Below are 15,121 nucleotides of genomic sequence, written 5' to 3' on the forward strand. Positions count from 1 at the left end.
TCTGGTCCAGATGAGAGTGCTGGCTGGATAGAATCTGGGGGGCTGGACTCTGAGTCTCAGGAAGTCCTTGGAGTCTCCTTATCTTGTCCGGATGGGAGCTCCTCTTGTCCAGATGGGAGTTCCGGGACAGGATGGAAGCTTTAGTCCAGATGGGAGTTCTGAGGCGGATGGGAGCTGGGGGCTGGTCTCTGAGTCTCAGGATGTGGCTGGGGTCTCGGGCAAATGGGTATGGGGGCAGGGTGTGGAGACTGCAGGGTCTGCCTGCAATCTTGGAAAAGGGGAGCCTTCCCACAGGGCCTGATGAATGGCTGGAAACTGGGGCCAGGTTGGGCAGGTCCTCCCGGGATGGCTGGTGCCCAGGGGTTGGACCCAGAGGTGGTTGCCTCTCTGACTACAACCCCAGGCACTCACTTCTGGTCCAGATGGGAGTTCTGGGGCAGGATGGAAGCTGGGGCCTGGTCTCTGATTCTCAGAAAGTGGCTGGGGTCTTGGGCAAATGGGTGTGGGGCCAGTTATCTGATGTTTTAACAAGTCATGGGTTTCCCAGCTCAGTCATGCTCTTTGCTCACCTCCCTGCAGCAGGACTAACAGCACACCACACAAAACTGCTGGAACAGCCTGTTTTTGTATTTCTAATAATGCTTTGTACTTGTTTATTGCTGATAGTTCAATGCTCTTAATTCTCCTTATAACTGATTGTAGAAGTTGGTTTTATTAGTTAGTTTTTTATGGGAAACTTATTCCTGTGAATCACATTGTATATAAGTAAGGCCAACTGAATCTCTTCTTTATAATCAGAAGTCCTTTTGTCTCATTTTCTTTATATATGGATCAGTGATAGACTGATAATAAACGATAAATGGATATACAGTTACATATAGAATGACTGCTAAATATGAGTTGAGACAACACAGTTGATCTTTTCCTTGTACATATTTATAAATTCTGCTGAAATTTATATTAATCAAACTATAAATACAGACAATAAATCAACAATTATAAATATGGAAGAAAGAAAGCCAGTAGAAAAGAATCAGTATATTTCTCTGCAACAGGGCCTTTCAGGTGCTACAGAGTAGTAGCCGAGGTGGGATTTATTCATTTCTGCTTTGTAAACCATCACATATAATGGCAGATGTTAAATAGTGTTACTTAAAATTGGCAAGAAAAGCTTTAAGAATTTTAATATAACAAAGTACATTCAAAAAATACAACAGTGTATGTGACCTGTTTTAGGGTCCTTACAGTCCTGTCCTTATTTTATCATCCCTTCTGCATGTATAATTGCTCAACTGGGTTATAATTGTGGTAGTCCAGTATCTAGTTTCAGGAATTAGGAGTCCTCACCATATTCTTCACGGCAATCATAGAATCAATTTTGAAATAATGAAACTCTTTGCCTTTTCTATTTGTTTATCATACATGGGAGATCTAGATGCAAGAATGGTTTACTAACATCTATTCCCACAAACTGAACTGACTGGATAGCTTAATTCAGTTCATGAACCTCTTTCTCTCTCAAACACACACACACTCTACAGTCCAATTTCCTAAGGAACATGCCCATGACTTTTGTGATATAAGTATTTTAATCATTGACAATCTGTTTCAATACAACTAATTGTATTCACAACTAAGAGTGTATATACTCAATATGATATGAGCACAATTTTTTGAAGTAACTGTATTCTCAGCTTCAAAATTTTCTGTTAGTTACAAAACATTCTTTAAAATGATTTTACAAAATGACTTTAGGGGGCTGGAAAGATGGCTCACCAGTTAAGAACACTTGATCCTCTTCCAGCAGACAAAGGTCAGTTCTCAGCACCCACACACTGTGGCTGGTAATTCTCTGTAACATTTCTTCTTAGGTATCTGATACCCACTTCCGGCTACACCAGGTACTAGGCATTCATACAGTGAATTTCTGTATTTGCTAGCAAAATGTCATATGCACAAAGTAAAAATATATAAATCTTAAAAAAATAACAACAACACATACATTCCTCATCCCTTAAAAACACTGAATTTTTTTGTCCTGCTCATCACATGGTGATGATGTAACACAATCCAACTTTTTTAATGATGGGAATTTTTAGGAATTCAGAAGTGACTTAAAGAATGTTTTATTCTAGCACTATGTCCCTATATATTAATACATCCATAATGGCAGACATAATGATTCCTTTTAGTTATTGAGTTCAATGTAGGCAATAAAGATGTTTGAAAATATAAAAGAAAATTAATGTAAAAAGTTGTGAAAACTAGTTTGAGTGTTCTTATTGCTTCAGCAATGTCTAGAAATTTACTCATATATGTGTTCGAGCTTGCCAAGATATAAAAAGTGGAAGAATTCTAAATGATTCCTTTCAAAAATATCATTTGAAGGTTTTATTCAGAACAAAGGTATATGTGTCTTGACAAAAAAGGAGACTAATTATTGTACAATGTCACATTAAAGACAACCAGTCTACATTAAGAGAAGGGTGGACAATGATGAAATTTTATCTTACATTTCATTAAAGAAATAAAATTATGTTGGTAGCTACAATTAATGACTCCTCATCATTCAAACCTAGAACATTAATAATTTTATGCATAAAAAGGAACAAATTAAGCTGGGTGTGGTGGTGCACCCTTTTAATTCCAGCACTTGAAGTATAGAGGCAGATGCATCTCTGTGAGTTCAAGGACAGCTAGAGCCAGAAAGAGAAACTGTATCAACAAAACAAAACAAAACCAAAAAGGAATGAATTAGAGCAACTTGGTAAGGTGTTTAATATTTGAAAATCAATTCCCTTGTTTTAAAAACTAGTAATGTTTTCCAAATATGTGGTTTTGTGTTTTAGAGTCCTTAAAATATGCACTGTAAGTATACCCCCTTGCTTTAATCATTTTAAGCTTGACCCCAGGGACATCTCACACATTGTAGACTATGAGTGACATTATCCATATTGTAGACTATAGCAAACACCTCAGCAGCATTTCTTCTGATGCTGCTTGAGAAGTCTTCCTTCTCATTAAAATTATTTTGTTCTACTTCATTCACTTGTCAGAAATGACAAAAAATAAAAGGTTTCATACTTTAAATTATGATAGCCTTGGGTAAAATAGACTGAGCTTCCTTATTTCCCAGTATAAAAGGTTACTTGTTAATACGGCAATAAATTTCAAAAAGTTGCTTTTCTCATATTTTAGTTATTAGGGAAAATAAGCCTAGAGTAATAATGTGCATGCTAAGTAGAATCTATGTATCAAGGGATATGTCATTTTTAAACTTAAGTATTAATAAAACATGTAAGCTATAAGTAGAACACTTTTTATTTAAGTTCTCAGCAGTGCATTGACAGGCAATTAAAGTTTCTTTATAAGTTCAGACAGAAATTATATGAAAAACCAATCACTAATTGGTAGTATACTAATTTTAGGAAAGGATTTCTGCTGGCAGTAAGGTAGGCATTATTTGTTATCAGATGCAACATCACACCAAATTCTCTCGGGAAGTCAGTAAAGAAGATCCTACCTAATCACTCTGGATGCTAATTAGCTTGAAACATTCCCTCTGGCCATTGGTCTATGCTGTTCAGCATTATGTTGAGAAGTGAAAGTCAAGGTTTCTTTCAAATCAAACTGAAACCAAGAGCACAATGTGTCTTTTAAATGCTTGGATTGGTAGAGAAGGGATGTTCTTTTAATGAACAGGAAGGGATCTCTTTGCAGAAGCAAATGAGAGGTTGGCAACATAAAGTAGTTGCAACACTTTGATGAAGGTACTGAATTTCATAAACTCTCATAACACCTTTAAGATGGTTTTCAATGAAATATACATTTGGTTTCTACTGCAATAATCAGGAAATAAGAGTAAACAGCAGTGACTCACTATGTTGGGATGTCTATACTTTGTGAGTGTGCATGCATGTTTGTATACCGTAAACAATAAATACCAATCTGCTACTTAGGGTCAGGTACCAAGCTAGGATCCATGAACTATTCTCTTTCTAAAGGTCAGATTCATGAACCTCATAAGAGATGTCAATAATCTCCATAGTCTGAGTTATTGTTGAAACAGCTCTAGAGTTCTGACGGGTTGGAGTCAATGTTAGCATGTCAGACAATGAAACAATTTTCTTTTCTCTCCTTCCACCATGCAGCTAAATCTGAGCTACTTCAATTGTATCTCAGTTGTGTGGCAAGAAAACTATGATTATTTTCAGTCTTAGGTGATATTCAACGGTATAAACGAACAAACACGGATAAATTTATCAGATAGGAGACTATGAGGGAATAGAAAACCCTGTTGCCTAGTGCTTTATAATTGTCTATGTTCATCAAGCTTTCTTTTCTTTAACACAACTTTTTTAATATATATATATATATATATAGAGAGAGAGAGAGATGTACATATATTCATGTTATTATGAATCTGAATTATTATTAGCAAACAACCTAAGTTATTTGGTGAGAACTGAATATTTGGCTCTGCATTAGATTTTCCATAGTTTTGTGGCCCAAATGGACTGTTAGGTATAGAGCCTGATATTTGAAAGTTCTTGCCATCATCTCCAAAATCCAGTATCACATACATTAGGTTATCTTAACCAAGACTATTACCTACCAAAGCTAGGGGAGAGAGATCTTAAAGAATGAAGTACATGTGTAATACTATGACAGGACAGCCTTTATCACTGTTGAAAAAAAAATCTGTTCTGATGTTTTAAATGAAAGCAATTATTGGTACAGAGGTAAGCAGAGTTTGTGTTTGATATAAACTTGAAAATAAAAGAAAACCCTGAACATTCCTGAACACTATCTGACATTGCTGATTGAAAATTTAGAAGGGAGAAGAAGAAATGGAGATTCTTCCCACATGCAAAATCCCAAGGATTTCCATAGTCTTGAGTGATAAAGGTTTTGTAAGGCGGCTACAGATATCATATTGATCCCTTACCTATTCTGGAATGTTTCCTACAGAATTCTGTGCATATTAAAACTCCACTTCTGGGGCAAAGCTGGAGATGCTACTGTAATGATAACTTTGCTGTGTTCAGAGATTAATGATAGATCTCTCAATTACATTTGCCAAGAGCTTTACTTCCTGTGACATATGCAATCCTATTATTTACCTTTCAGAATGCTCCACATTATCCAAGATTTTTAGGAAAAATAGAAAAGTAGCCAAAATCTTCCAAAGGATACTCTACAGAATGCTTCAAAAATGTTAGAGACAGGATTTGAATAGAAATAAAGTGGCTGTCTATGTTATGGAAGTTTCAGGGCAAAAGCCCAGTTCAATAAAATCCAGCAGACCTAGCTGGGTCACCTGTCTCAATGCCTCAATTAAAAAGATAGTTAATGATGAAAGGCAGATAAAGGAGATTTAATCTACTCGGACATGTTGGTAAGATAAAGAGGTTCAGTGACTCCAACTGTGTCTTCATGTCACCATCTGAAATTTAAGTGAAAGAATCATTGTGCCAGAGCAAGAGCTATGCATAATTAAGCAGTCTTGTTCAAGGTGTCATTCAATTGATCTTTTTTTTTTTTTCAGTTTTGGCTGGACAAAGGGTTTGAAGAAGCCTTTATTACTTAATATGGCGGTATCAAGATCTCAATGGAATATTGAGCCATGTGACCCCGCCAGGTCTGCTGGGTTTTCTTGGATCTTGGGATCCAAGGTGACTGATGGCTTATGAAAATGAGTGCAAGGTTTTATGGCCTTTCAGAGATCTGGATCAGGAGACTATAGAAGGTAAGAGTACTATGGCTTGATTACTCTAATTTTCATACATTCAGCCTTCTCTCTCTGTTTGTATGTGTGTGGGAGGGGGTCCAGTGAATTAGTTTATATATCTCCAGCATTTGGCTAGCCACTCCTTGAGTGATTAGTATGTCTACATATAGGGTTCAGCAGTAGTCTAGCCCAAAAGTAAAGGAAACAGATACGAAATGAAGATAAGGAGGCTAGGCTTTTCTCCAGCTTCAGTTAACTCTTGGAGCCAGAATTAGGAATTAATTATTTATTAGCAATAGAAGGTTTTAAACGTGTGTTACACATGTATATTTTGTGTAATTTTAATCTTTGAGCATATGCCACTGGAATAAAGAACAGGAAGAGCTGATTTTATATTTCCTTTTCATCTTTTATCTGTTTTAATTAGGTTTAGTGAACCTTAGTTCTATCCTGACAAAAGTAACATAAGGGAGAAAGAGTTTATTTTGGCTTATTGCTCTAGAGGGACACAGTCCATCATGACAGGGAAGGTGTGATTAGATGGAGGGAAAGCATGGTGGCAAGGATGGGAGACTGGCTAGTTACCTTTCATCTATCCACAGAAAATGGAGAAGAAGGAATAAGGGCCTGCTATGATACCTCAGTGTGTATGCCAGTTGCCTAACTCCTCTAGTGACATTCTACTTCTGGTAAGTTCCATGATTTTCTTAAACTGTGCCTTCAGTCAACACCCAAGACTACGACATTTCACAGTCAAACCTTGGCAAAATTATTGACTACTATTTTCTAACTTTGAGACTGAAGAATTCCAGTGCCTGTCATACTGAGAAGTTGGATTGTCTAAATGGTGGGTGTCTTGATCTATAAGGGATGGTATAAAAGATAAAAAGTCTTCCATCAGTATAATGCTGTAACTGACTTGTATTGTTTTATTTAAATAGCTGATGTTGCACATTCATCAACAAATGAAAGACACCTTTTAGTAAGCCTATACCATAATATCCTAAGTATCTTATGGACTAACATGGACCTATCTTACTCACTTTACTGAGAATGCAACCAATACATTTTAGCCTATACATCAGAGAGTGATTCAGCTTTAGTTATTAATATTGAATGTAGTAAAATATTGTGCAATTCCAAGTTGTAAGACCACTCAGGTACATACAGACAGGATCTTGGGTCTTAAACATGAAAGGGATGAAAGGGCAACCCTATAAGATCAAGGTACAGTTTTTGTATTTGTGTCTTCCAGTGTTTTAATAAAATGATATAAATAGAAAGTAATCATTAGCACTACATATTGCAAATTAAATGAGGCTCAGCATGTCAAAAATGACCATAACTGAAATGTAATGAAGTAAATGTAATTTAAAGGGGCAGGGCTAGATGTGTCAATGAAGTGAGGATAAGAGGATATAACAAAAAGAAAGTGTTTGAGCTTTAGGTAAATGTGCTAGTGAGGTTTTTAGGCTTTTGCAAGATTGAAGCTGCATCCATATCTAATGTATCACATTAAAAATATTTTAACCATTTTTAAATTATTTTTTTCATGTTTGAGATTATAACACAATTATATAATTCCCTTTTCCTTTCTTCTCCCTAAATCCTACCATACATCACTCCTTGGTCTCTTTCAAATTCATGGCCTCTATTTTTTATTAATTGTTGATATATAAATAAATGTGTGTGTATACACACATACATTTTTAAATACAGCCTGCTAAGTTTGTATAATACTGTTTCCATAAATGCTTTCAGGGATGATGAAAAATTACACCCAATCAAAATACAGAGTTGTGGAATCCAACTCCAAAGGGTACAACTACAAAAGTCTCCCACACCTAAGGCCTAGGGATCATTGCAGAAAAGGCAGCAGAAGGATTTGAAGATCAGAGGGTCATGAAGCTTACTCTGAGATTGTGTCTCTTAGAAATATCAGAAGCTACATCCATAAAGTGTTACTAACAAGGAAGCCTAAATGGGAGCTGAACAAGGACAATGGTGCCAAAGTGGACAGTAGAAAGCCAATGAGGCCTCAACCTACACAAAGAACTTCAGGCAACCAAGGAACACTGAGAGCTTGACCCTTGCAATGTTCTGTGTGCACTGGCAAAGGACTTTCTCCTCACCACACTTTCAATTCGCTGCTTGCTCTGCTGTCATAGAGTTAGTTATCTTATACACTTCCTTTGCAACATGATTATGTCTCTGTAATAACATGTCCTACTACTGCAAGGTGACTTGGTCATGTGATGGCTGGTGCACTTGAATCAATTAGAACTGCACTTTCCCTAGGATAATTGTTATGGGAATGTTTTTATATTGGAATGACAAGTGGATCTAAATGTCATAGCCCATGATTAAAAAAAATAACAGTCATAAAGTAACAAGCACCTTCTGTTGAATCAAATATGTAAAGAGAATTTTGTCTTAGGAAAAGTCTCTACAGGTGTTCCTAATGGCACACACATGTTAAAAAATTTATAACTAACATGCACAAGTGAGCAAACACATGTGACACTTGTCCATTGGGGACTGAGTTACAAGTTGCCTCACTCAGAATGATTGTTTCCAGATATGTTCATTTACAGGTATGTTTCATAAATTCCTGTTTTCTTTTTTATTGTTGTTGTTTTTTGTTTACATATTTCTTTATTAAGAAATTTTCTACTCACTCCACATACCACCCACATATTCCCCCTCCTCCCTCCTCCCACCCCAGCCCTCTCTCCCAAGCCACCCCACATCCCCACATGACCCAAATCAAGGTCTCCCATGGGGAGTCAGCACTGGCACACTGAGCCTTGACAGGTCCGAGCCCTTTCCACTGCACCAAGGTTGAGCAAGGCGTCACACCACAGGCACTGGATTCAAAGAAGCCTGTCCATGCACCAGGGACAGATTCCATTCCCCTTCCTGGGAGCCCCCTAAACATTTGAGCCAAACAACCATTTTCCATATCCAGAGAGACTAGTCCAGTCCCATGGGGGTTCCACAGCAACCAGTCCACAGTTCATGGGCTTCCACCAGTGTGGCCGGTCAGTTCTGCATGTCCTCCCATCATGGTCTCAATGTCCCCTGCCTGCAGAATCTCTCCTCTCTCTCATCAGTTGGATTCCTAGAGCTTAGCCTGGTGCCTGGCTGTGGATCTCTGCATCTGCCTCCATCAGTTACTGGACAAAGGCTCTGTGATGACAGCTAGGTTATTTGCTAGACCAGTCACCAGAGTAGACCAGTCCAGGCACCCTCTGCACCACTGCAAAATACTGAACAATTCAATTAAAACAAAAAAAAAAAAAACCCGCCTACAGAGCTTAACAGATAATTCTCAACAGAAGAATCTCAAAGAGCTGAAAGACATTTAAGGAATTGCTCAACATCCTTAGTCATCAGGGAAATGCAAATCAAAACAACTCTGCAATACCATCTTACACCTGTCAGAATGGCTAAGATTAAAAAAAAACAACAACAAAAACAAAAACAAAACAAAACAAAACAAAAAAACACTGAGGACAGCTTATATTGGAGAGAATGTGGAACAAGAGGAACACTCCTACACTGTTGGTGGGAATACAAACTTGTACAGCTACTCTGGAAATCAGTATGCTGGTTTCTCAGAAAATTGGCAATAAATCTTCCTCAAGTCCCAGCTGTACCACTCTTGGGCATATACCCAAGGAATGCTCAATCTTACCACAAGGACACATGCTCAACTATGTTCATATCAGCATTATTTGTAATTCCTGTTTTCTTAATAGCTGGATCTTTAGATACCTATGTCTCAGTTGGAATACACACAAAGGCCAGGAAACTAATAAGGGAGAGGGGATTTATGGAGATGGACAATGGAACACAGTGACATAAAGTGGAGAGGGAATAAAATAAAACAAGGATTAAATGGGATTGGATTGTGTAAGAGGGTAGGGTAGAGAAAGGAAATCAGGGAGAGATATTACTAACTTCTGCAAAGGTTACATGAAAACTGCTACCTCAGGACCTTCCTAAAATACAAATATACATATATTTAAATGAAATTACCATAGAATGAGGCAAGAATGCCCTTATTATATACAACAGGCTAACAAATAGGAAGCCCAGTGTTAGAGATGGGTTACTTCTATTGGTGATGTTGGCTAGTGAGTTCACTCCCATAGGTGCCTCAGATTGTAGGCTGTTGCTCTTATCCCGGTGACCATCTAGAACTTCATGATAAGACTCTGCTGCTGAAGGTGTATACTTAAGTCATACAACATAGAAAAATCAAGCTGCTATTGACATGGAGGAAAGTAATTATCAATTTTATCCACCTGTGAATTCTTCAAACTATAATAATGTCCTGCCTGGCAAGATGTGTCTCACTGGTGCTGTGGTGGAATGAGTGCCTTCACAGTAATCAAGAGCTGTATGGTTGTATATAATACTCCACTAGAAAGACTGGGTACCAAGTGAACTATGAACTAGCTCACCTTGTTCAAGGCTGGCTGTTAATTTGTTAATGGGATAGAGCATTAAACCAACTCCTAATGAAGTTCGAATGTTGCAGGTTAAACCCCACAATTATTTCAGACATTTTTTGGGTAACTTTATTATACATGTATCAACAATCCCTGTGTCTTAACTAACCTCCTTTGTCTATATAAAAAAAAAAAACCATTTAGAATGTTTTAATTTAGGATATCATTAACTCCCACCAACTGAAAAATAAGGCTCTCATTAGCTGGTATCTGAGATTATAGCATACATTTCCCTACTTTGTTATCATTTGTCCATCTGATGCTCCAACCCATTGTGTTTGGAAAATGTACTGGCTTAATACTTGTGTTTGCTCTGTGCTTATGAAAGTTTATGTGACTACTTTCATTGTGGAACATGTCATTTGAGGCAACTAAATTTCTGTTCCCTGGCCATGGTCCCTTGCATTAATTTCAGAATAAAGTATTTATTTCTTTTGGAGCGAGAAGTGTGCTATTCATCAACAATGATTTGAAATCCTCAACCAATCATTTAATATCTAGATCTTTAACATCTATCTTGCTGAGGTTATCTCCCTCAGTGGTCATATTTCTACAGAATGGATTTTTACTTTCCCAGATGTTAATTCATCAGTAATTCTGCTTTATATACTGGGTATTTGGCTTTCATGAAGTGGAAATTCTAGATCCTTTTGTACTTCTCCAATATACCTCCTATTTTGGTTAATTTTTTTTTAAGCAGAAATCAACCTGACCAGATGCCAGTGACCAACTCAAATCTCAGCTCATTTCTTCTTTCTCTCCAGTCTCTCCCTCAACTGAGCTGATTTCAGTCAGCTTCTTGTATGTCTGTATGATTCAGGGCTCAGTAAAAATACTGAAAAGAGTTTACACATGCAATTCAGGTCTGTCCTCTGTAGCTTCTTTGAGTCTCTCACTTCCAAACACAAGTGGGTTGTCCTGAACTTACTTTATTAGTTAACTGGAAAAACTTGGGCTTGGTAAAGATTATCTAATTTTGGAGAACAGTGATTTCCTCTGATAGACTAAAATTAGAAGAAATATGCAAATTTTACCTTTTATGCTGTTTCCTTTTCTCCATATTTCTACTTTTCTGTAGACTCTGCTTGGCTTCAAGCACTCTCCCAGCCCTTCAAGTTCTGCTTTAGACTTTGAGGTTAATTTTTCAGTCTTTATATTTGTTATCTGCAGAGAGTAGGCAACCTAAGAGTATAACCAAAGTAATCCTTAAGTAAATGTTCTAGCATCACACCCTTCTAGTTATTTGCCTTCAAAAATCATTAATTTGGACTATGGGATTAGTTCAGTGCTACTGTGTGAGCTGATCCTGTGAAAATCTCTGAATTTTATTCCAAATAGCCAGATAAATAGATAGATGACAAAAAGATAGATATTTGAATAATAGATAATAGATAGGGGTTGATCAATTATTTTGTATATTGATCATGTATATGATAGACAAATATGTGGATAGGTAATAGGTACATAAATAGATGATAAATAGATATACAGATGATTGATAGGTTGATAGTAGATAGGTATATAAGATAGTCACAGATAAGAATTGACAGTAAATAAATGATATATAGATAGATGATAGATTAGAAAGAATGATGGATAGATAGATAGATGATAGATGAGTAGATAGATGATAGATTAGATGGGTAGATAGATAGATTAGAAAGAAAGAAAGAAAGAAAGAAAGAAAGAAAGAAAGAAAGGTAGACAGACAGATAAATAGGTAGAAAGAAAGATTTAAAGATATAAATAGATTTTCAGACAGGCAAATGAGCAGTATATTAGCCTCCTATCAGCTTTGATAGAAATAACATCTTTGATGTGTGGATTATAATGAAATACTTGTCTAGGATACCTTTTGGTGTCTTAAAGGTCATGTGGCAGGCAGATTCCTGATGCCTGACAAAAACAAGGTGAAAAGACTTGGCATCTCATCTTTCCTTTGTCACTTGAGCCACTGGGTCAGATTGTTTCTGCTCAACACTAAAGGAAACACGTAAAGGAAACACGGCAGTCGTTTATGTGACATTTGTCTCATACAAGGTTGATTTACCTCAAATGCCACTGTTCTCCATACCTCCTTTGAAACGGAAAAACCAAGAGTAACTGAGATATTCATAGGATTCAGAGGCACCATGGCCAACAGATCATCAAGTATCAGTGCCAAGATTCCATTCTAGATAGCCCAGCCTCCAGTCATCAATTCTTTCCTGACCCAAGCCCTATCTTTCCTCCATACCTAAGGATGACATCAGCTGGAAACATAGGTTGAACAAAGGGGAGCATGTCTCTAGACAATAATCCTCCAGCTCACTTTACTAAGATTTTGAATAAACCTTTGTTCTTGCTTCAAAAACCTATCTTTGTTTTACGTGGTCCTTTTCAAACAGATGGTTAATAGGCTTGCTTTTGGTAAAGTTTATTAAAGTATAGAAAGCAAAGAACACACACGTACACAGATGTGTGAATACTTGTGTATATTTGTACACAATAAGGAGTCTAGGTCTATAGGTTCACCGTTTGGGGTATGGGTCTTGTTCCTCAAACACGGAACAGGTAGTGCTGACAAAGACGTCTGCTGTTGGAGTGGAATACATATCCTTAGCAACCATCAGCCTTTAGATTGACTCAGCATGTCACTTTCATGCTCAAAGTGACACAGGCTGTAAGGTATGCCATCAGACATCATTCTGCTTAAACTCTCACTTAAGAAGCCCCTAATGTGTTTTCCCCTTTTCAGAGTCAACTAACCGAGAGAATCCACCAGGCCCAGGCCCTGCTTGTCAGATTGAGCACATGAGGGGCTTGCCAACTCCCACCTCTCAGAGAAGCACCACTCAGCCCACTCTATATATCTGAGTTCTAGAGCACAGCCCCGGGTTGCTTTTGACTTCTACCTTTTCCTCCTACATTACCTCATCCTTTCCCAGAACTCTAATTACCATCTCTATGCTAATGACTACCAAATTTATACCATCAACCCACTTCGCTCCTCTGAGTTCCAAACTGGAACCTCCAACAGCCTAATTTACATCTGCTTTGAATGTCTCACTGGAATCTCAAATTCAACATGTCAAAAATCAAACTCTTAATTTTCTGCCTTCCTCTCCCCACATCTCGTTTCCTAACTTTTTCAATCCATTTGTTCAACATAGCCTTTAAACCTGTCTTCTTCATATTTAAAAACCTCTTTGACATCTTTAGGGAAGAAAAGAGTTACAATGCATTGGAAAACTAGGTTTAAAAATAACAGTTCATTGGACAAAAACATGAAAAGTTTATTATAGTATTTGTCACAGCTAACAAACCATTTACTAAATATTATACAAGAGGTTAATGTGTACAGTGTCTGTTCTCAGAAAGATTTGTTACAGAAGCTTCTAGAATTAAAGGGGTGAAACATATCCTACCCTGTGCCTTCTAAATAGTGATGTGTGTGTGTGTGTGTGTGTGTGTGTATACACATATATACATACATATGTATGTGTGTGTGTGTTAAGTATGGCATGCTTCAGGATAATAAATTATTAGAAACAATTTAAGAACCCAGGAATAGTGATCTAGCAACAAAAAAGAAAAAATAATAACTTCTTTTTGTCTGTTAAGAAAAACACTAGAAAAATTTCAAGTTTAGATGAGAGAGAATTTAAGGATATTTGTGTTACAACAAAGAGAAGGTTGGGCATAAAGTCACAAGTATATTTTTAAGAAGCTTAGTAAGTATGGTTTCCTCTAAATGTATTAGATGTGGGATTCACATAATTCAGGACAGATTCAAACTTTCTATGGTTTTGAACTCTCAGTCCCCCCTTTGCTTCCCAAGTGCTGCTGGGTTTATAGGTATGCACTGCCAGGCTTGGCTGATATTCATCTGTTTATATGGCAGACACATAAAAATACTAACCACTAGGAAAATGTAAAATGAAATCACACTAGTAACTCGCAAGAATTGCAAAAGCAAAAACAGAAACAGCAGTTGACAGAGGTGTGTGGTAGACAGGACGTAGAACAGTGAGCGTGCGTTCATCATCTCTGTATAAGGGTTTCTATTGTTATAATAGAACACCAGGACAGAAAGGAACTTAGCGAAGAAAGTTTACTTTGCTTATACTTCCACATCTCAGTCCATCGTTGCAGGCATTCAGGGAAGGAACTCAATTGGGAGGGAACTGAAGCAGAGACAATGGAGAAGTGTTGCTTGCACAGTGTGGTTTTTTCAGTCTGCTTTCTTATAAAATTCAGAACCATCTGCCCAGGGACGGTACTACCCACAGTGACCTGAGTCTTTCCACATGAATCTTAAACAAGAAAATGTCTCCATAGACTTGTCACATGGCAATCTGATGGGGCCATTTTCTCAACTGTGGTCTCCTCTTCCCAAATGACTCTAGCTTGTGTCAAGATGACAACCAGGACAAGTGATCCCTTGCCAGTTTGTCAGAAAAATCCATCAATATTCAACTAGAACCTTCCTCTTATCATTTGCCCTAAGATGGCATGCCCATATTAATGTCACAATATAAAACATTCGTATTTTTAAAAGTCCCACAGTCTTTCATTTTTTTTTCTGATTTTTTATTAAGAAAATCTTTTTTATTCATTTTACACACCAATCAAAGATCCCCCTCTTCCCTCAACCAACCACCCCCCCCCCAGTCTTCCACCACAAGCCACCCCCACCCCCACCCCCAAGAAGGCAATTTTTAGGTATTTTAAAAGTTCAGTTTCTATAAACTATCTGAAGTCTCGCTGAAAGTTCGATGTTCCTATGAAGTATTTGAGGTGTCAGGTAAAATAAAAACATAATCTAAATATTTTGTTATTCCAAGAGAGAAGAATCAGGGCATGGTCACAATAAAAGCAAAGCAAAATAAAA

This window comes from Onychomys torridus, chromosome 20, assembly GCF_903995425.1.
Source record: "Onychomys torridus chromosome 20, mOncTor1.1, whole genome shotgun sequence".
Taxonomy (NCBI): domain Eukaryota; kingdom Metazoa; phylum Chordata; class Mammalia; order Rodentia; family Cricetidae; genus Onychomys; species Onychomys torridus.